This window comes from Lepidochelys olivacea (genome assembly GCF_965140295.1).
Source record: "Lepidochelys olivacea isolate rLepOli2 genome assembly, chromosome: 2".
Lineage (NCBI taxonomy): Eukaryota > Metazoa > Chordata > Testudines > Cheloniidae > Lepidochelys > Lepidochelys olivacea.
In genome coordinates this window covers 189,598,288-189,620,643 of record NC_140412.1, presented here as the reverse complement: position 1 = coordinate 189,620,643, position 22,356 = coordinate 189,598,288, and positions in this window count along the sequence as shown.

Genomic DNA, 22,356 nt, shown 5'->3' with positions numbered 1-22,356 from the left:
AGTTCCTGTTTGATAGAGTTTAACTAAGTGAGCCAAAGTGGCAAGCACCCTCTGTAAAGGGAAGAGGCCTAGAGCTCTTGACAGAATAGAATTGTAGAGCAAGATCTACCCAAAGAACTATGGGCCAGTTATTCCATGACAACTACAACTGCTTACATCTTCCTCCAAAAGCACTTGCTACTGGCCAGTGAGAGACAAGATCCTGGACTAGACAGACCATTGGTTCGACAATTCATGTGCTCCTAATTTAAAAATAGAGACAGTAAAGGGTGACGTGTATGTCTCTGGACAGGGATGTGTATTAGGAAAGATGTGTGGTCTAAAATAGTAATGCCTGCCCAAATCAAGGCTATAGTATGTGTCTGTGCCTTCACCCATAGTGCCACTTGTCTGCTGGGCACCTGCAAAAAAGGACCCAGGAGGAGGAGATCAAGAAGATGAAAGGCAAAAGTTCTGTACACAGGTGCTTAGATAGGTCCTAAACTGCAGAGCTGGAGAGCAACTCCCCCAGGCATGAACTGATCAGTTCTATCTAGTAAGGAAACTGTGAAAAAAGGAACAAAATAATCAGCTGTACAATGCAGACAAGCAAGGCAAAACCTAATGATGATGACAAATGATTGTAACCCCTTTAAAACACTATAAAAGATACAGGCCAATAAAAGTAGAATGGAATAATCCTGCAAAAGGAGAGACTGATGACAATTCAAGTATTTGGCAATATGCAGATTTGTTTTATCAAGGTATTAGTTGACTGCAGTCCAATCATTTAGAAGATGCATCCTCCGTTAAAAACAGCATGTGAACCCCCCCACCTCACTACCATTACATTATTTGGCTATATTCTAAATGATGTTTACTTTTAAATCTTCTTGATTTAGGTGCTGCACCTTGGCATCTCGTCAACTGGCAAATATAAGTAAAGAAGTGCAGGGAACACAGTTAAGTTGATATCCTAAATGCACACAAATCCCACATGTGGTGGCAACAACAAAAAGAATAACAAATATACTGCATGAAAATCCTCTTAAGTTCCTTTTTCCAATTGCAGCCTGACATGTAACAGGAAAAAGTCTTAAAAATAATCCCCCTAATATTCCAGAACTAACAGCATAGGCACGGTCCTCTTATGGTTCTCTCCATATCTCCAGACAATCCCAGCTGCTGCTAGTAAATTAATGGCTGGGAGAGAAGGGGGAGGGAGAGAAGAGGAAAGGAAAATGTCCATAGGTGGCCTTGTCTACACCAAAGCCAAATATTTTCATTGGAGCTTTTTTCCATTCAGCAACTGGCAGTTCTATATACAGTCATTAAAAAAAATTCTTCATATTGTCCTAATAGTGATTGCTGAAAGGATAAGTCCTCTCTGTGCAATAATAAATTGGGCAACATGCAAATATTTGATTAACCATGATGTTAATATACACCAGGAAATGGCTTAAGAACATAAAAATGGCCATAGTGGGTCAGACTATTGTTTAGTCTGCAGAAGAAAAGAATGAGGGGGGATTTGATAGCTGCTTTCAACTACCTGAAAGGGGGTTCCAAAGAGGATGGCTCTAGACTGTTCTCAATGGTAGCAGATGACAGAACGAGGAGTAATGGTCTCAAGTTGCAGTGGGGGAGGTTTAGATTGGATATTAGGAAAAACTTTTTCACTAAGAGGGTGGTGAAACACTGGAATGCGTTACCTAGGGAGGTGGTAGAATCTCCTTCCTTAGAGGTTTTTAAGGTCAGGCTTGACAAAGCCCTGGCTGGGATGATTTAACTGGGAATTGGTCCTGCTTCGAGTAGGGGGTTGGACTAGATGACCTTCTGGGGTCCCTTCCAACCCTGATATTCTATGATTCTATGAGACCAAAGGTCCATCTAGCCCAGTATCCAGTCTTCTGAAGACTCCTGGAGGAATTCTGTGCCACTGTGCATGCGCAGAATTCATGTCCCCCACAGATTTCTTTGCTTCCCTGCAGAAAAATGACTTTCTGACAGGGAAGAAAAGGAAACCTGCAAGAGCAGTCACGCACTGTCCCTAGCTGTGCATGTGCATCATTTCAAGCACCCAGAGTAGCTGGCAGAGAGGTAAATCATCACAGGGCTGGGGACACCTCAGTCAGTGGCTTCTACCTTGAGCCGGGATCAGCTGCTAGTCCCAGCTGGGCTGGAGGCAGGAGAGGACAGGACTTCCTCTTCCCCTGCAAGGAGTGGCTGTGGCTGTGTCAGACCCACCCCCAGAAACCTCCTCCAGCTGCAGGAAACTCAGCATCCTCCCCTACTTCCTGCCCCTATCACTCCTCAGCTGCGGGGGGAGGAGTCACTGTACAGGGAGCTGCTCCCCCCATCCACCCAACCCCCATGCATCTGGACCTCCCATACCCAAACACCCCTGCCAAGCCTCACTGTGTACAACCAGAACCTCCCCTAGCCCTCCATACCCAAACCCCACCCCACTGAACCTCAACCCCTGCATCTGGAGCCCCCCTGCACCCAGACCCCCTGCCCCTGCACCCAGACCACCCCCCACTGAGCTCCCTGCACTCAAACTCCCACCCTGATGCCCCACCTTCTGCACCACCCTGAGCCCCCACGTCCAGATCCCCACACCACTAACCCCCAACTAGCTGCATCCAGACCCCCACCCCACCAAGCCCCACTCTCCCAGCCCCCCCTGCTGAGACCTCCACACCCAGACCCCTCGGCTGAGCCCCAACCACCTTCACCGGGAAGCTCCCGCAGAGTTCCATTGCACCTGCAACCCCCCCAGTGAGCCTCTGTGCATCCAGATCCCCCCCACACCTAGACCCCCCCCAAACCCCCCACTGAGCTGCCTGCACCCAGGCTGTCCCACACAAAATCCATCTCGTCACCATACTGAGCCTCTCCACACTTGGATCCTGCCTGGTTGAGCCTGCCTGCCCCCCACCTGGTGTGCCTGGCGCAGAGGGGCAGGGCCCCAGGTCTTGTGCTGTGTCAGGTTCGGGTGCAGCTTCACCACTGAGTCCGTGTCCCAAGGGTGAGTGGTGGGGAGGCTGCAGGGTGATCTCCCACTTTCGTACAGCCAGAGGCCTGTGCTCCCCACTTCCATACTGAAGCCTCTGTGTTTATTTATTGACAAACAAAACTTGCAGAATTTTAAAATATTGTGAGCAGAATGTTTAATTTTTTGGCGCAGAATGCCCTCAGGAGTATCTGACAGTGGCCAGTGCCAGGTGCCCCAGAGGGAATGAACAGAACAGGTAATCATCAAGTGATCCATCCTCTGTCACCAGTTCCCAGCTTCTGGCAAACAGATGCTAGGGACACCATCCCTGCCCATCCTGGCTACTAGCCATCGATGGACCTATCCTCCATGAATTTATCTTTTTTGAACCCTGTTATAGTCTTGGCCTTCACAACTTCCTCTGGCAAAGAGTTCCACAGGTTGACTATGCGTTGTGTGGAAAAATACTTCCTTTTGTTTGTTTTAAACCTGCTGCATATTAATTTTTTTTGGTGACCCCTAGTTCTTGTGTTATGAGAAGGACTAAATAATACTTCCATATTTACTTTCTCCACACCAGTCATGATTTTATAGACCTCAGTCATATCCCCCCCTTAGTGGGACTTTTCAACTTGGCAAAGAGACAAATCTTATTAATCTCTCCTCAGGTGTAAGCCATTCCATACCCCTAAACCATTTTTGTTGCCCTTTTCTGAAACCTTAAGGTAGGGTGTGTGTGTTTGTGTGTGTGTGGATGGTTTTGTTGGTTTTTTTCTTTTGCGGGGAGGTGGTTCCTCTCTGTCCCATACTGACTGGTAGACTTTGCCCTAGAAAGTAATCCCAGGTGCTTTCTTAGTCTGAGCCTACCATAGCGACTTTTGCTGGTATAGCAATGTCAGTTAGTGTGTGACTTTTTAGTGACATTTCTATACTGGCACAAACTCTCATGTAGACAGTTATACCGGCATGAAAGTTTGCTGGTATCACTTATTTTGCTCACTGAGCCAGCCTAAAAGCTATACCGGCAAAAGCACTTATTTGCGAGCACAACACTGGCAGGGTTTGCCAGTATAGCTATATCAGCAAAACTTTTCTAGTGTAAACTAGGCCTTAGGTATCTGTCTAGCTCTCTTGTGGTTCTTGGTATATGCTATTCCCTCATGTTAGTTAACGGAGAAGGCCTTAGTGTTTCCTAGTCAGGCTGCATCTATGCAGGGCGCATTTTGACAGTCTGGTTATAGCAGTCCTAGTGTGGATACAGCTTATACAGGCAAATCTGGGTTCTTACCAGTATGACTTATACCAGTGCTCCCCCGAATGAAATAAGCTATACTGGCAAAAGGGTGTTTTGCTGGTATAACTGTGTGTACAGTAGGTGCTTTCATGGTCACAGCTATGTCTGTCAGTGATCATTCCTCATCACACCCCCGACCAACACAACTGTGCCAGCACAAGTCCACAGGGCAGACCTGGCTCAGACACAGGACTGTTGTTTCAGAAGCGTTTCTCTTAACAGTAGTTCAGTCTTTGAAAAAATTCAAGTATTTTTGGCCCAGCTTGTGAGGCCTTCACTCAACTTGCCGGCATGTGTCTGTTTGGATGTAACATGATCACTTTTGAATGCTGCGTCCAATCAATTCCAAAATTTCAGGGAATGTTCTAGGCCTCAGTGGTAAGAATCCTATTAATTTTGGTGAAAACTAGAAGAGGAAAATGGGCAACACATGGTGCCTGTGGCATCTGGTGACCAACTCCAACCCTGTTGGTAATTGTTTATAGATCAAGAACCACTTGATATCAGCCATTAGTGCCTGCCAGCCTAACAACATTTCCCATTCTCCACATATAGTTTAAAAATGCTGACACCCTGAAAGAGAAAGAAAAGAAAAATGAAGAAGGAGAATAAGAAAGGTAGGGTGTTTGCGGGAGTGGGACAACACAGAGCCCCTGGCATGGGGGGGGAGGAGGAGAATGGGGGACCCTGGTATAGAGTAGAAGGGGGAAACAGTGAGGCACGGGGCCAAAGGGGCATGCAGAGCATGGAGAAGTGAGGAATGGGGGGGCATACATTCTTTTGCATGAGGGAAAGGGTGGAGATTGCAGCAATCTCTGAACTAGGAGACAGGAACCAGAAGCTGGTACATAAGGAACTTGCATGGGAGAATGAAGGGATGCCAGGAACCCCTGGTGTGTGCAATGAGCTTGGCCTACAGAAGCTACAAAGTATGCAACCCTCCAGTGTACTCACTGCTTATAGATGGTTTTTCTCCTGCTATACTGGCTCATCTAACAGGTTTTTAGCAGTTCTCGGAAGTTACGACAAGAATGTTGGCTTCTTGGATTATCCATCTGTAATGCCGTTTCCACTGGAGTCTCACAGTCTGGAAACTTCTTCCAGCTTGTAACTCCTCTTTCTTTTTCCGTTTTTACTCTGGCTATATTCTTTGCTTTGTTAAACTTAGGTCTTGAAGAATCTCATTGCTGCATAGATCTTGGCAATTTGGATTTCTCTCTCTGGTCTTACATGATCCAACTTCTAAACTAGCTGACTCCTGGGGACCAGACATTTAGCTGGTGTAAATCAGTGTAGCTCCACTGACTTCAATGGAGCTCCCTAGTTGATACCAGCTGAGCATCTGCTTTGGCTTGTCTCCCTCTGAATGGGTTTTACTTCTTGGTGTAAGGCAGAAATACTCAGTTCTTTCCACTCTACTCTCCTTAGAAGTGTGGCTGTGTGCTGATTTCCTCTCCAGTCCTCTAGGAAGAAATATAAAGGGTTGTAGAATGCTTCTATCCTCCAGGAACCAAGTTCTGCCCTCACCATATAGAGAGAAAAATGCATGGGCCCTTTTCTCTTCTCTCTTACATCAGTTTTACATTCCTTTAATTCCACTGACCGCAGTGTAGTCACTCCTAATTCACTATGGCGTAAATGAAATTAGAATTAGGCCCATTAGCTTCAATGGAGTTACAGGTATTCTGGATTTACATCGTCCTAAACAGGCTCAGAGTTTGGTCTTTTACAATGATTTTTAAAAGCCTCTCTAGGCTCCATTCAGGGCTTCCGCCATACACACCCTTCCCCTAGACCTACACTGCTGCTACATTAATTTTTTTTTTTATTAGGAGGGGAAAGCAAAATAAACCCACCACCTCTGCTGCTTTGGAAAATGGGAGCAGCTTCCAAACTAGGCTTTTAAAATTATTATTATTTAGTTATTAATTCAAAGTTGAAAGTTGCATGGTCATGGCTGAATCAACATTCAAATCTTTGACTGCACCAACATCCAGGGAAGGTTTTGGTGCTATTATTACACTGATTCATTACATTTCATGGGTGTATTGGAAACACTTGGCTTAGTCCTATGCCTCAATGCATGTCCAAGGTGAGCCATGAATCAGCCTGACTGTACAGTCTGTCCTATCTTATTGCTTAATTAAGACTCTTCAGTAATTTACTTGTTATTAATACCTATTTATACAGAGCTAAAGATTCATCTATTTGGGGATGAGTTATTGAACTGCATTACATGGAGTAAATCAATAAAATATTACTGGAAATGGAAATGACTCTCCCTTGATCTTCAAACCTTTCATAAAGGTACAAAGAAAAGACATTTAAGTGAGGCACAGAAGCTAAGTCTCTGCTTTGCAGGGATGCCAACTTAATCACCTTTCCTGTGTTCCTTGATTGCTGTAATAAAGCTATGACATGCTGGAGGGCTGATAAGAAGCTGAACTGCCTGGCCCAAGACAGCTGACCTGGGGCAGGTTTCCAATATCCCTGTTGTACTACAGGTCACTGTAGCCACTGTCTCCTGTGCTTACTGCAAAACCAGCAACTTCAAACCAGAGAGACAAGGTGGGGGAGGTAATACCTTTTATTGGACCAACTTCTGTTGGTGACAGAGACAAGCTTCTGAGCCACACAGAGCTCTTCCTCAGGTCTGGGAAACTTATTCAGCATGTCACAGTTAAATACAAGATGGAACAGATTGCTTAGCATATGGGACCACTTCACCTTGAAGCTCAAAAGCGTGTCTCTCTCACCAACAGAAGTTGGTCCAATAAAAGATATTACCTCCCCCACCTTGTCTCTCTAATATCCTGTGACCGACACGGCTACCACTACACTGCAACCTCAAACTAGTCTGTTACAGGAGTGCTATGCATCTGTATATATGGGAATAGTTAGTTAATAGAAGGTCCCTGTAGATGGTGCTCAGTAGCAGGGCTGGCCTTATGGGTGGGCAACATGGGCGACCACCCAGGGTGTTGTGATCAGGGGGGTTCCACGGTCAGGGGGTCAAAGAGCGGGACGGGCCTGGGGTGCGAGGCCACTGAAGGGAGCTTGGAGAAGGGGGAGAAGGCAGACGGCCCAGGGACGATGAGGGTGTGGGAGGGAGCATGGGAAGGCAGCCCAGGCCAGGGCCACCAATACAAGTTTGTCCAGGGAGCCGTTTTCCCTAAGGCCAGCCCTGATCAGTAGCATAATTCCTGGGTTTTGTAAAGCCAGTGAAACTTCTTGTTGGGCACTGCAACCAACTTCCTCTGAGCAGCTCTTTCTATCAGCTCTTAATACACTTAAAATAGTTCTTTCTCCAGTGCCCTGTTCAGCTGATCCTGGTGACTTTCACAGTCTGACTAGGGATGTGTGTTTGGGAAGTGACACTGACTATACACAAAGTGCTGTCTAAATCACCAACAAAACAAACTGGGGAAAAAAAGCCACTTTGTCTTTAATATCATTCAGTTATAGCAATCTTAAGGGTTATTTGTATAATAGTAAATAGATTTTAAGTTGACATTCCCAAATCATTGATTGCTTATCTGATCCATTGGAAGTTCTTAGCACAAGTTACTGATTTAGAATCCGTTACTACAATGAGTTCCAGAGGCGTAGGTGCCAGTCTGCAAGGATTCATTGCAGGGATGGGGCCTGAGGCACTGTCAGTGAGATACCTCTTTCCTGAGATGCTAACTCTTGCCACTTCTGATTGAAACAGTACTCTCTGGAGATGAGTCTGAGGCCTGTCATGTGACAAGGGTATTAACCCTCAGGACCCTGTCCCAGGTCATGTGACTAGAGTCAGGAAATAAGTTTCAGGTTCTTGCTAGTACTCCTGTTCTGTAGGTAACTTGTACACCTGTTGTTCATCTGTATTTGCATACTGTGGACAGCATGTGTGAGACTTACTATTTCAAGTTCATGTGAATGGAATCCATCTTTAGAGAGATCATATCACACTGATTTCCAGACTGCTTTTTTTCCTCCCCCATATTGTACCATGGAGCATACTGAGTTACTCCCTGCTACCATGAGACCTGGGGCAGTGACATATCCTATAAGCTTTTGTGGCTGTTAAAGAAACTCCAAAGCTCAGGCTACTGTAAAAAAACCCTAAGACCTTAGTTTTTTCCTGATTGGTTCAGAATGCAAATAAATTAAAGACCTCTCCTCTATCCCCCGAGAAAGTGAATCAAATGGCTGGTTTTGCTGAGGCACCTTAAGCACATTGGGTAGACTCAGCTGATCATGGAACCAGAAGAAGTACCATGTGACTTCTACAACCATTTGACTTCCACCCGTTAGAAACACACCCATTTAAAGCTGGTTGAAAATGTCCATAGACAGCCCAATAGTGCAAAAGCTTATGAACCCAACATCAATGCAAATGTCACTGATACAAAAATATTTGCTAGAGGAGATACCACTAGAAAATTTAGAGGTTTTTTAATTTCACATCTAAGGAGCCTAAGTCTCAAAGTTTCAGTCTGGATCTGAACTTCCCCGAAGTTTTGGGGTGTTCAGGTCAGGGGTTTTGGTCCAGGTTCACCTCTGATATTAACTGGTGGGGAAAGAGACCAGCAAGGAGGAGAAAGAGAAGAAGTAACTGTAAATCATCTAGACACTTTTTGTTTTATTATTGGCTAAGTTTGATATTCCTCAGCTGCCCTTTTCCTAACCCTTCCCTCCCCTACCTCCATCCTTCATTTCACTGAGATTATTCTGTATGCTTGAACTGTTCCTCTACAAAAGCAAACTTCAAAATCTTGAGACATTTGCCCCTGGAAAAGAAATATGCTTTAAGTAATATACAGAAAGAACAACTCCAGGAGGGGTTGGGGCCAAAAGGTTGTCACAGGAACTTGTAACCAAATAGAGCACCTTTAATACGGCTGGAAACTTTACCAGCCCTGCCTGGCCAATCCTTCTCACCTCTTCAATCGTATTTGAACATTCTAGCAGTCCTTTCCCTTCAGTGAAACTTTATTTAGCCACTTCTCTAGCTTATTTTTCCCTACAAAAGATTGGCGCACACACACACAAGGGTGGACACTGCCAATCCCACATGGACCCATTCTTACACAATAGTTATTAAATGTTTTACACTCTGTTGGAAACAGCTTTAATGAACCTCCACCTCCTCAGACTTTTCAGTCACCTTCTCCATGCCCTCCTTTGTTAAACATGCAGACTCATGAAGAAAAATACCAATGTTATCGCTATACACATTCACCTATGTGGTATAAGCTATAGGAAATGTATGTTTGTGGCTGTAAATATAATAAATACCTTAAAACAGCGACATACATAGATATACAGGGTCAGATTTTCAATTTGGCCTTTATTGATCCTCCATATCTGTGGGCATAAAACTGCCAGCACAAATAACTAGATGCCGTTTTGTGCTAGCAATTTAGGTCACTTAGGGACTTAAATCGCAGTTGAGTCAGGGACTTGGGCTTGTCTGTGCGGGAAGGTTTACCAGTTATACAGGTATAACCCCTTGTGTGGACACTCTTCTGCTAGTGGCTTTTTTTATTCAGTTTAATTTCAACCCCTCCTAAGTGACCTAAGCTAAATGAGAAAATGGCCTATTCTAGCAGAATAAGAGTGTCTACATTGGGGAGGGGATTATACCATTATAACTGTATCAGTTTAAATTCACATGCTAGCTAATAGCAGTATAACTTTCCAGTATGGACAAGCCCTTAGCCACCAGAGTGACCTTAACTACAAGTGCAAAAAGGTGAGGGTGCAAAATGACTACTACAGTAGTTTGCACTTGCAACTATGGCAGCTAGTGTCAGCAAAATTGCCCTGTAATTATATATATGATATGCACACACACACTCATTTATAGCACATATATGGTGGTGATATATATGTGCTAAACTGCAGGACAATGGGTTAATTGTATTTCCTGTCTCATGACCTCCTCACTCACCTACCCCCAGTTCACTTTAGCCATTCCCTCTAAGGATTACGTTTTGGGTGGGATTTCCAATGGGAATTGCACACCTGGTTCCCTAAAGGTCTGTCTACAATATAGTTAAACACACATAGCTGGTCCATGTCAGCTGACTTTGGCTTGCAGGGCTCAGGTTGTGGGGCTGTAAAATTGCAGTGTAGACGTTCAGGCTCAGGCTGGAGCCAGGCTCTTGGACACACCCACCTCATAGGGTCCCAGAGCTTGAGCTAGGACCCCAGGAGTACAGAGGGTCCCAGAGCTTGAGCTAGGACCCCATGAGTACAGAGGGTCCCAGAGTCCTAATGTCTACTCTGCAATTTACAGCCCCACACAGCCCGAGGCAGCTGACTCAGGCCAGCTGCAGGTGTTTAACTGCAATGTAGCTTAGGCAGCTTTGGAAACCCCACCCCATCCCTGTAATACTCTGAGCAAAATTTTCTACTGCAGCCACTTTATTGAACTCCCCCACAAAAATCTTTCCCCTGAAATGTAAAATCACTCCTCCCCCTCAAAAAATAAGTCACTGGTCTGTTTTGTTGTCTGAGCAATAGTCAGTCCTCAGCCAGTCACAGTCATAAGGGCAAATATCTCATGAATCATCACTGAGGCAAAAAATGGAGGCTTTTTAGGAAAAGCTAGGTAACATCCTTTACAACGGGATACATGTCACAGTCGTCAGGCAGCTGCCAGGCTCCTCCTACTGGACAGGTTTCAGAGTAACAGCCGTGTTAGTCTGTATTCGCAAAAAGAAAAGGAGTACTTGTGGCACCTTAGAGTCTAACCAATTTATTTGAGCATAAGCTTTCGTGAGCTACAGCTCACTTCATCGGATACATACTGTGGAAAGCATAGAAGATCTTTTATGCACACAAAACATGAAAAAATATACCTCCCCCCACCCCACTCTCCTGCTGGCAATAGCTTATCTAAAGTGATCACTCTCCTTACAATGTGTATGATAATCAAGGTGGGCCATTTCCAGCACAAATCCAGGGTTTAACAAGAACGTCTGAGGAAGGGGGGGGGGTGTTAGGAAAAAACAAGGGGAAATAGGTTACCTTGCATAATGACTTAGCCACTCCCAGTCTCTATTCAAGCCTAAGTTAATTGTATCCAATTTGCAAATGAATTCCAATTCAACAGTTTCTCGCTGGAGTCTGGATTTGAAGTTTTCTTGTTGAAGAATTGCAACTTTCATGTCTGACATTTTTACAGATGAGAAAACCTGGGTGAGAAAACCTGGATTTGTGCTGGAAATGGCCCACCTTGATTATCATACACATTGTAAGGAGAGTGATCACTTTAGATAAGCTATTGCCAGCAGGAGATTGGGGTGGGGGAGGTATATTTTTTTCATGCTTTGTGTGTATAAAAGATCTTCTACACTTTCCACAGAATGCATCCGATGAAGTGAGCTGTAGCTCACGAAAGCTTATGCTCAAATAAAGTGGTTAGTCTCGAAGGTGCCACAAGTACTCCTTTTCTTCCTACTGGACAGGCACTGAAAAGTCTTTAGGGCATCCCCATCTGCCTAAAGAGGAGTCCCTACAATACAAATTGTTAGATAGTCTTTTTGGGTTGATGGGGGTGGGCTTGGCTCCCACTCCCTTAGTCCCTGTGGTCTGTTCTTAGTCTGTTCTCAGAAGTTTTAACCCCAAAAGGGGTAGAGGATGGCAGCACGAATTGACTTGCCCTGGGGCTTGCCAAACTTACTCACTTGCCATTATGCCAGGGTTATTGTCTCCTTGTATGCACTAGGGGGCTGGTAAACAGCCTGCCTGAACGCTGTCAGGAACTATAGCGTCATCATCTGCTCTTTCCCAGCAACTGCTCGAAAAGTCTTGATTTTAAGTTCTTCTTCCCCCCCTTGACAAGATTGATGGGGCCAGCCTTGCACACAGCAGCTCTTTACCCCCTTCATCTTCAGTGCAGGGTTTATACACCCTGTCACAACACAGCAAGAGTTTCTAGCCATGGCAGGTTGAAAATATCAAGGATGTAGACTCGTGACATTGTGATGGATAGAAAAGCTATTTTAGAGAGCGCTTAGAGGTTTCTAAAATGTATTGGCTATAATTTCCTCTCCCTCTTTGGCCTCTGCTAAGGCAATTTAGCTTTACAGGTGGAGGGATTAAGAAAATACCGTAATAATGTTTCTGAATTAGGTTTTTTTCTGTAAATTCTGTGCTGTAAATAAAACAAGACAATGTGGCATAGTATAAAAGTTTGATTGTCACTCATTTGGGATGACTTGTATAACTCACTTGTGGCCTTGTTCGTCAGAATAAAGAAGGTATCTGAAACTCATGTTGATAATAACTTTATGCCGCACCAACCCATTATACATCTACTACCTATAACCTTAGGTATTCCTACAAGGTTAGGTCCTCAGCTGGTATAAATTGGCAAAACTCTACTGAGGCCAACTGAGTCAGAACCATGCTGATTTCCACCAACTGAAGATCTGACTCGTACCTGATATGATCAATTATTATATTTATTATTTGTTGGGTATCAACAGCACACTTTGTGTTGTGCAGAACAAGGTGCTTGCCCTATTATCTAATCAGCCTTGAAGTATCTCCAGATATGTGCTGGAAATGGGTCATGGGAGATCCTTGCTTAAAACTCATGATTATAATGAGAAGGGATGAGGTGGTTTCCTTCTTGCCCCCCAGTGGATTTTACACCCTATCTGGATACTGCAGGATAAGCTATTTCTAGCAGGGATCCCTGGGGTTCTGAGGAGTGTATTTGCCAATGGAATGAACTAGCTTGCATCACATTGGTATTTTTAAAAAAAATCCTGAGTAAAGAGGCACACAGAGCTTTTTACAGGGTCTTTACTTACTCACATTTCAAGCTACACACATGGAACATTGTGCTGTACTGTCACTATCCTAATAAGTATTTTTTTAGGAAAAAAAAGGTAACATTTCCAGTGAGTGCACTTTGTCTAAGTTCATTTGCCAATAGATGGAGGTTTCCTCCTTGGTATGTTAGTGAGAAAATTATTTCCATTCACACATATGTAACTCAAATACAGAAGAAACACTTAGAAGAAAAGATGTATTTGTTAAAGGTCTCAGCAAAGCCACCCTCCCTGGAATTATAGGTTGAAGATCACCAGGCACATCTCTGAACCCTCCAAGGTGTCTTCCAGCAGTGACATGGGAGACTAGACTTGACATTCCTGATATTTGTAAGGTGAAAAGACAAATAGAAAATTAACCTTTCAAGCCTTCTTTATTCATCATAAAGATGCCCAAACTGACCCAATATCAGCTTCCCCTATCTCTCCCTTCACAGGTCTCCTTTCAAACATACTTATTTCAATATTTCATGAAAAGATAAATCAAAGGGTAAATTTTTGGTGCTGTTTAGGTTGCGTGAAACCTGTGTGCTATGTTTTGAAAATAGCAGGGTAATTTATGCATATTGTTTGTCTTTGAAATTTAGCTTTGCTTAACCTGCTCCCTGGACTCTGACAAGGAGCTGTAATTAAGGGCTCCACTTGGGCGCACACAGTTGACACTAGGAAGAATGTCTTTTGGGTTACGTCAACATTCTTGGGTTATGTCAATAATGTCTGCTACAGCATAAGTGGCCTGTCTGGATGAAATGCAAGTTTCAGATTTCACAGGACGTTCTTGAGCCTGAGATAAAATGGCACAGTTGACGTTTCCTTTCAACACGAGCTGCAGCTCAGAGTGACTAAAGGACAGCCAGCAGGCCACATGCAGCTCTCAAGCAATTCTGCTGTAGTTCAACCCAGTACTTAGTTAAAACCTTCACGTGCAGCCCAACAAGGGCAAAATGGGGCAGCCAAATGGGCAACCGCCTGCTTCCATTTGCTCCTGTCGTTACCTTGAGTCAATGGGGAAAAGAGACAGGAGATCAGTGTGGGACAAAGCCGAGTACTTCTCCCTAGCATGGGGTGGGGGGGAATAACAAAGGAGGGCAAGCAAAGGGCCATTGGCTTGAGGCAGTGCAATGTGCCGGGGAGGAGGAACAGCTCCTTAAATCCCTGGGGCTGTTCTCCCTCTTGGGCTGATCTCACATCGCCACTACTACCTGATCATTACTGCTGCGGATTGAAGCAAACACTTCCCAGGGAAGTAGGCATGAGCTGTTAAAATCACACTTCCTGTGGCATTCCTTTGCTTGTGGTGCCAGATGGTGCCATCCCTTATCAAGTGCACCCAGAAGGATGAAGAGAGGCAGGCTGGGAGAGAGGAAGGCTCTTGGGAAAAAGCTCTCAGAACCTCACAGAATAGTCAGTTCGTGTGACTGTTTTGTGTGCTGTATGGCTTAGTGATGTGCACGTGCATGTCAAGCTTGTGACACATTAGGCAGCTGGAACCACAAGTTTGACTCCCACAAGGGTCAGCTCAGCCTTTTACCCTTTTGACCAGACGTGATGGGGTGTAAAAATCCACACCTGGACCAAAGGGGTTAAGGAACAGTTCTGGGCATAAGTGGCTCCACCCCACGGCACCTGCAGAGCCTGCTCCAGTTGGAGAAGCTTAAAAGAGAACCAGACAGCTCAGACAAAGGTGGCAGGTAGGATAGGACAGAGGTTCTCCCTGTGGGGCACGGAATGTATTCTAAGGGGACATGAGAAGCTTTAGGGAAAAACACTTACTGTGCACATTTAGAGCTGGGCAGCTAGAGAGCAGCAGGTGCAGCCGGGCGCCCAGCTCTGAAGGCAGCGCCGCCACCAGCAGCGGCGGAGAAGGGAGGGTGGTATGATATGGTATTGCCACCCTTCCTGCCGTGCTGCTGCTGGTGGCGGTGCTCCCTTCAGAGCTGGGCAGCTGGCCAGCAGCCGCCGCTCTCTGGCTGCCCAGCTCTGAAGGCAGTGGTGCCAGCAGCAGCACGGCAGGAAGGGTGGCAATACCATATCATACCACCCTCCCTTCTCCGCCGCTGCTGTCCACTCTGCCTTCAGAGCTGGGCGCCCAGGCAGCAGCCGCTGCTGCCCACTCTGCCTTCAGAGCTGAGTGGTGGGAGAGCAGTGGCTCCTAGCCAGGCACCTGAGGAAGGGCAGGGGCGTAAACCACTACAGACCCAAAGAAGGGGGGTGTGATTAAATAAGTCTGAGAACCACTCAGCTAGTAAAACACATCTCTCTAGGCAGCTCAGAGGTAAGGGGCCCAGCTGGAGTCCTGGCTGCAGGAGAGAAGTCTGCAAGCTGCAGCTACCTCCGTTCCTAAAGGAGGAACCAACCTTATCCTAACTCTAGGCAACCCTTCAGTCTATTGTCTGGTGGATCTTTTGTGATGCTTGCTGACCACGCCACAGACTGGGGTGGGTAAGTGGTAGGAAGTGACCCAGGGAGTGAGCTCTGAAGCACTCCTGCATGTTTGACATTGCTGCCTCTTGTAGGGTCCTAGGCTGGAGCCCAGTGGAGAGGGAGGGCCTTGAAGGGCACACAAACCCTTTTCCCCACTGGAGTTAAGGGGGATAGAGACATTGTAAGCCCTGAGACAAGGGCACACAGCCCACAGGGGCCTGGACATGGGCTGAAGACTCTTTCTTTTGCAGGGGACTATTACATTTAAATTCTATTAACCCCTTGTCCCCCTGCAAAGGTGGCAGATTAAACTGGTGACCCAGCTGGAGGGCCAAGTTACCCGTCTCCCAGCAGGAGACTGTCACTATGCCAGAACGCTCACCAGTAGGGGATGCTAGAGACAGGGGAGAGCTGTGACCCAGGTAACTAACTGCTATGTGACACTACCAGGTAGCTCAGCTCATCACATCATGATAAACCGAAGTCCAGGTGATGTATTCTGTGTTTAGGTCATCTGGACGAAAAAACCCAACCCAACCCGAAAAACCCCCAACCACAACAAAAATCCAGGTACCGTCTGGTGCGTGTGGGGCGGGAGGGGGCACTAAAGATCCCATAACACTTCTTTGGAAGAGTAAATCTTTTCTCTGCTGTCCCTGGCTCAAGTGCCCTCTTTTTCCATTGTTGTGCACTTTGCTGTGTAGCTGAGTGTCTGAAGCAGTATAACAACCAGGCCAGATACCCAGCTGTTATAAATCAGCATAGCTCTAGTGTCTTCAAAGGAGCTAGGCTGATCTACCCTAGCTGAGGATCTGATGCATCATTTGTAAAGCCGTACGGGCAAAAGCGGGTATGTACCTATAAAATTACTTTTGACAATGTGGAATGATGTTAAATCTTGACATTTCAGCCAAAAATCAGTTTAATTCTTCTTATTTGTTGGCTTGTGAGGGGAGAGAGCTTAGGCATGAGACGGCAGTGCTTGATACATGCAACAACAGATGTAATGCGGTTGTAAGTTACAAGCCAGCCACACTTACTGCAGCTGAACCTGTCACGCCCTTCTCTGCTACCGTGCTTTGCAGTAGGAACCCCTCAGTGTAGGGCGCAACCAAAACTAACTGCATCTTTTCCCTAGGTTATTTTACTTTTTTGCTCAGACATTGAGATTCTAAATTATGAAATTAAGAGTTTTGCAAGCAGAATGCTGTATATTGAAAGTGCTTTGAATCCCACTGCATAATGGATTTAGCACAGGCTAACCCAGGCCAAACTCACTTCACATTACTATTCAACTAATCTCCCAAGTTACAACAGATGCTCCTTAGTTCAGAGTTCATTCATGCTTTTCAAACAGGCCATTTTAAGCTTCTTCATAACAGTCTAGGCTTTGGGGGAAATTATTGCAATTACCAGGTTTAACTAAATCTTGTTTAGATAATGTTTCATTTCATTTTTCCCTCCTTTTATTTCATTTATCAGGGTGATGCAGAGAAAAATGCTTTGGGCCATGATATATTAGACTGCTTATTCTCTCACATGTCTAAACTCCTGTGTTATAAATCCTTCTGTAATAAGATATAGAGCTATGTTGCCAAAAAATTCACTCATCATCCAGAGGAAGGTAGCAGATTTTCCTGTTTCCTTGTAGGTAGGTGATCGCATTGGGGAGAGATGGGGGAGGAGGATGTCATGTCAGGCTACTGTATATTTCCAAACTTATAGTGAATTACCATAGAGGCTGTTTTCTAGCACTGTGCCTAGAGCTGAGGAGCTGCAGTTCAGTTTGGTTCAAGACACCATCCCAGACAGGTTGGAAAAACCATAGTCTAAGGTCAGTGTGTGGTCACGGTCGCTCCCAAAGCTGAACACTGAGACCATGATAATTGGCAGATCTCATCATGCTGGTCAAAGGGAGTGCTCATCCGAAGCAATTATTGCCTGGAGGGAAAGGGAAAAACCTGGAGGCAGGGAATTAGAGTAAGCGCTGATGAGCTGGCAGATGCTGCAGGATCAATGGCCATATCATGGCAGGGAAACCAGCAACAGCCCGCGCGTAGCTATCACTCTGTGTTGTTTTGAGTAAACGGCAGCAAACCGAGCTAGAGGAAAAAAAAATGAAAAGGGGGAGGCATGCTGGGACATTTTTAATTACTTAGGTCATGTGATATACATAACTGCACACAGGGACAGAACGCTCCCGACCAGAGAGCTGCATACGCCCAGGATAATGATAACTTACGTTTACACACCACCTATCATCCAGAAGGATCTCAAATCACGGTACCAACCAACTTACTTGCTAGAGCATGTTGTGCGTATCTGAGAACCCCATGACATGCAGCCTCCTCTGGGCTGCAGCAGTTAGTGTGGCATCTAACCATTTACACCGCAACACCACAAAACTGTCTAAGACACTTGGAAATGCAGGGGGTGTCTTAGGGAGGCAAAATGTAATTACCTACACTGGAATTAAACCAGAGCACCAGCATATCAGAGAAAGGGCTTGTGTCTTTCAATATGGTTTGAATTGCATAGTTGCAGCTTCTAGAAGAAGGACTCAGCAATGTTCCACCGTCAGCCTCATTCCTTAGTAACCTGCATGCAAATTCTTCTGCTGGTTCAGGGTCAGCAGCAGCAGCATTGCCTGTGAGGTACTACAGTGGTTGATCTACAGTTTATAGTTGTAGCAGCAGTGGGATGGTAGACTGACAATGCTGGAGTCCTATATACGAATGTGACAGCTCAGTGTTAGAGTAAATAACCAACTTGTCCCTCTTTGTTGCCAAGACAAGGACATTCATTTGAGGAGAAGTAGAAAAGGGATATTCCAAATGAACAAATAGATGAGTCGGTGAATTTACCACCTTTGTTTGCAGAGCTCTTACTTAGTCAGGGCCCAGTCCTGCATCTCTCCCATTGACTTCACTGAGAGCTATACTTGCATTTGGGCTTCATGATCAAGCCATTAGCTCAGCAACTCACAGGGTACTCCTGAGCTCGGCAGCACTTTGAATGGCTATGCCCTACTGAAAATCCATCCTATGCTATTCTATAGCACGTTTCAAAATGCTATTGCCCAGATTAAAAACAACGAGGAGTCCTTGTGGCACCTTAGAGACTAACAAATTTATTTGGGCATAAGCTTTCATGGGCTAGAACCCACTTCATCAGATGCATGGAGTGGAAAATACAGTAGCAGGTATATTTATACATAGTACATGAAAACATGAAAAGATGGTAAAATATGGTAAAATTAGGTTTTGTAATGACCCATCCATTCCCAGTCTTTATTCAGGCCTAATTTGATGGTGTCCAGTTTGCAAATTAATTTCAATTCTGCAGTTTCACATTGGAGTCTGTTTTTGGTGTTGAAGAATTGCCACTTTTAAGTCTATTATTGAGTGACTAGGGAGGCTGAAGTGTTCTCCGACTGGTTTTTGAATGTTATAACTCCTGATGTCTGATTTGTGTCCATTTATTCTTTTGCATAGAGATTGTCTGGTTTGGCCACTGTACATGGCAGAGGGGCATTGCTGGCACACGATGGCATTTATCACATTGGTAGGTGTGCAGGTGAATGAGCCCCTGATGGTGTGGCTGATGTGGTTAGGTCCTATGATGGTGTCCCTTGAATAGATATGTGGACAGAGTTGGCACCGGGGTTTGTTGCAGGATTTGGTTCCTGGGTTAGTGTTTGTTCTAGGCCAAGGTGTTCGAAGCACCACAGGCCGGCAGAGGTACTCTGGAAAAAGAGACCCACATGCAGTTAAGCGAGTTATTGACTTTATTGAAGGTTAGTGACCACACCCGCAACGGGGACTCAAGCATTGCTGTCACGGAGGCGGAGAACCCAGCACACCGGAGCTTTGCCTGGGACGGAGTCCAACAAAGGAGTGACCAGCGAGCCCTAATAAGCTGTATACACAAACAGCTCATGAATATAGAATTAGGTGCTTTCCTACAGGGGGCTTTCCGCAAACTGGCACAGGGCCCTGCAGGGCAGATAGAACCAGCCGAAACTGGTTAGAGTTGGTTCTCCATGTCCTACAGTAACCGGGCGGCCTCAAGAAAGTGGAAGTTCCCTAGCTAGGCCGTAACAAAGTCTTCCGCAGTCCCTTACAGTGTTTTTGTTGTGTGGTGTATAGTTGCTAGTGAGTATTTGCTTCAGGTTGGGAAAACTGGGAGTGGATGAGTCATTGCAAAACCTAATTTTATTATACTAATTTCCCCCTACTATTACTCACACCTTCTTGTCAACTGTTTGAAATGGGCCACCCTCATTACCACTACAAAAGTAATTTTTCCTCCCTTGGTATCCTACTGTTAATTCAATTGTCTCGTTAGACTGACTCCTCACCTGGTAAGGCAACTCCCATCTTTTCATGTACTATATATAAATATACCTGCTACTGTATTTTCCACTCCATGCATCTGATGAAGTGGGTTCTAGCCCACGAAAGCTTATGCCCAAATAAATTTGTTAGTCTCTAAGGTGCCACAAGGACTGCTCATTGTTTTTGCTGATACAGACTAACATAGCCACCACTCTGAAACCTATTGCCCAGATTGTGTGATGTCCATTCTCGTCTTGAGAAGTACCTTACTCCACAAGTAGCCCCATTGACTTCAACTACTCTCAGAGTAAGGGACTGCTTGTCAGGATTAAGGATACCAGAATATGGCCCTATAGAAACCCTATTTTGGGGGCATTGGACGAGCTATAGACCTTCCAGTTCCAGAAGTCTCTGGGTCAAGAAGAAAGTGCTCATTAGCTAAGTAAATAAAAGTACAATTACACAGTGCTACTGTTTCAATACCTTTGGACAGTTTGTGCTGTTTGTATCTGCCTCTGAAAAAAGCATGCTGCAATGTCAGCTCAGGGTCCTCCCCCACTTAGAACCACCGGGAGCTGGGCATGAACTGCACATTTGGATCCAGGTTCAGATCCAGATTTTGAACAGCCTCAAAGTTCAGGGGTGTTTGAATTTGGGGTTCCAGTTTGGACCAGAAGACAGAAAGACCTTGATTGTAAAAAGTGGGGGCCAGATCCTTTAGCTGATATAAATGATATAGCTCAGTCTGGAACCATGATGGCTTTACACCAGCTGAAGATCTGGCTTCAGGACCAGATTTTGAACTATCTGCCGTATCCTCGCTGTGCACATACACCCACACAGGTTTCAGGGATGTTTGAATTCAGGGTTCTGGTTTGGCCCATACAGCTTTGTCATATTAGCATTTTTCCAGTTGACTGGCTTGAGAGAACTACATTGCAATAGAAGAGTCTTGAGAGTACGCTGTAAATTTCAGCTCTAATCACCATCAACAGGGCGTCCCTTGACCTGAGTTGTTAATGTCTTCTCCTGTAGTACTTATAGCAATGCCTTCTAGTGCCACTCTATCATTACGTCTGGGTCAGCATTTCCATTATAAACATATTTATCTCTTACCCAGTGCTTAATTTGGGCCAGGGCTTGCCAGGGCTGAGCTCCAGCACATCAAGGCTTGGTAGTTCATAGCCCCTGTACCTCAGGGTTCGCATCCAGCAGCCGCTGCTCTCCAGCTACGCAGTTCCAAGGGCAGCGCCACCATCAGCAGCAGCACAGCAGGAAGGGTGGCAATACCATACCACATCACCCTCCCTTCTCCGCTGCTGCTGGTGGCGGCGCTGCCTTCAGAGCTGGGTGCCCGGCCAGCAGCCTCCACTCTCTGGCCTCCCAGCTTGAGCCCTGGCATCTCTTTCATTACAAATTAAACCCTGCTCTTACCCCTTCCTCAACCACCTCTTCGCTCAACCATAAAAATTCACCCAAGGTTGAAGCTCAGTGTTCGTACTCTCAACCAGTTTAAATGTGGGAGATGCCAGGGGGAAAATACAAACTAGAAGTCTTATCATGCTAGATTTTTGTGTGCTTCTGTGTAACTTCAGAATGGTTACTGCTGATCAGTTCCTGTACAAATGTCGTTTGCAAATGTTCATTAGCTTTCCAAATGACTGTTCAATTCGACAGCATTTTTACGGCATTTATTTATTTGCTGTTCTGATCTTCTGCATGCAGGGGACATATCTGGGGAATGGCTGTTCTTTCACTTGCAACCAGGAGTATTTGCACCCACCGAACAGCACTTGTTCTTCATTGTTTGCTGTTCTTCATTCATTTATACTGTGGTAGTGCCCAAAGGTCTCAGCTAACAACAGAATCCCAGCGTGGTAGGCACTGAACGGACACATGGGAAGACAAGGGCCCTGCCCTGAAGAGCTCACAATGTAAGAATTAATTATTCTCCTGCTTGTAAAGTTTCCATCTTCCAATCAGGGAACAAAAACAACTGATTTGAGAGAGCAATTACATACTATGAATAATGAACAGCAAACAAGGGAAGAAAATAGTTTACAACTGATTCTGAATAGTGAACTGGTAAAGATCAAAACATGTTTGCCGTGATTCACAAACAAAAAAAAACAGCCTTATTGTTCAACCTAGAATGTGACCAGCACTATGATAACTGTGGAATGTTGCAGCTTGTTCATCCCCAGGATCTTGGGGGTGGTGGGTTGTGGTTTTGGGAGAGTATTTAGCAGAGGGTTGGAGTACGCCCCAGTCATTTGACTGAAAGTTGAAGTCTATTCAAGGATGGTTGTGAAATTAATTAATGGTCTCAGTCCAGTTGTTAGGAAACGAGTGTCCAACTCAGCAAAGAACCAAACATCCCAATTGTAACTAGCCCTCTTTGTTGACGGTCTCTTTGCTGAGACAAAGGATTTGGTTGGGTTTGGAGTACAGACAGTATCTTGTCACATCTGCCTCCTTGCCCAGCTCTCT